Raw genomic sequence first — 222 nt, 5'->3', positions numbered from 1 at the left:
GCGATCATACCAGCACTAATGCACCGGATCCCATTTCAACTCCGCATTTAACCGTGCTTGGGCAAGAGTAGTACTAGGATGGGTGACCTCCTGGGAAGTCCCCGTGTTGCACCCCTCGTTTTTGTTTTTTCCGACTTGCGAGAGGAATTGACAATAAGGACCACTCGGGAGTGGATTTTTAGGAAAATCGCGCCCTGCCGATCGCGTAGCTATGGGTTTTGA

The 222-nt window shown here is 50.9% G+C and overlaps 1 pseudogene; it reads left to right on the top strand.

The window, feature by feature from the left end:
- On the top strand, positions 1–115 carry LOC118347541 (annotated as a pseudogene; the record flags this gene model as incomplete).
- Between the last annotated feature and the right edge of the window lie 107 nt (positions 116–222).

Source organism: Juglans regia, unplaced genomic scaffold (assembly GCF_001411555.2).
Source record: "Juglans regia cultivar Chandler unplaced genomic scaffold, Walnut 2.0 Scaffold_9501, whole genome shotgun sequence".
Classification (NCBI taxonomy): Eukaryota; Viridiplantae; Streptophyta; class Magnoliopsida; order Fagales; family Juglandaceae; genus Juglans; species Juglans regia.
This window is presented reverse-complemented; position numbering and strand designations above follow the sequence as displayed.